Source organism: Pteropus vampyrus, unplaced genomic scaffold (assembly GCF_000151845.1).
Source record: "Pteropus vampyrus isolate Shadow unplaced genomic scaffold, Pvam_2.0 Scaffold99, whole genome shotgun sequence".
NCBI classification, from domain to species: domain Eukaryota; kingdom Metazoa; phylum Chordata; class Mammalia; order Chiroptera; family Pteropodidae; genus Pteropus; species Pteropus vampyrus.
This window is the reverse complement of record NW_011888880.1, coordinates 51,561-52,336: the sequence shown is the minus strand read 5'-3', so window position 1 is coordinate 52,336 and position 776 is coordinate 51,561.

Sequence of the window (776 nt, the reverse complement as noted above, 5' to 3'; positions counted from 1 at the left end):
TAGGGACTCCTGTGATGGCATTTAGTGCCCAACTGGATAATGAAGGATAATGTCCCATCTCAAGAACCTTAACCACATTTGCAAAGATTTTACCATATAAGGTAACATTTAAAGGTTTCGGGGACTAGGGCCTGGTATCTCTGGCAAAACCATTCAACCTACTGCAGCGGGGGATATTCCACTCAATCCACAGGTTGTGACACACACTATTATTTTATGTATCCATGATGAGAAAAATACCCAACATGGTCTCCACTAGGAGACCCTCCAACATAAAATGTCAACAAGGACTACACCCTATGAGTAGATATAATCCAGAAAAAAATCCACCACACAAAAATAAAGAGAGGGCATCTTGCGTGTCTCAACCTTGGCAGTGGGCGGAGGGAGGAAAATCAATCTCTGAGAACTTGTACCCAGGTGATATCCAGTGGGGTCTAGTATCACGTGCTCACGCCTCAGCATTGGCGGGACACCTCTGGGGGTAGTGTCACAGCCTGCAGAAGAGTCCAGAGATGCATGTATGGAACCACTTAGAGGAATGGAAGTGCTGGCTGAGAGGGAGAGTTATTTAGAATCAAGTGTAATTAGTATCTGCTGTGCTGTCAAGACCAGCACGGCCATGGGAGCAGCCACGGGGGCTGCAGTTTCCCTCAATAACCTTTCTTTTAAAAATTTTCCCAGGAAATGAGACCATCCAGAATCCTGGAGAAGCTGGTCCCATATCAGGTAAACATGTGAATCGATGGGCCCTAAGCACATGGGAGGGGACTGTC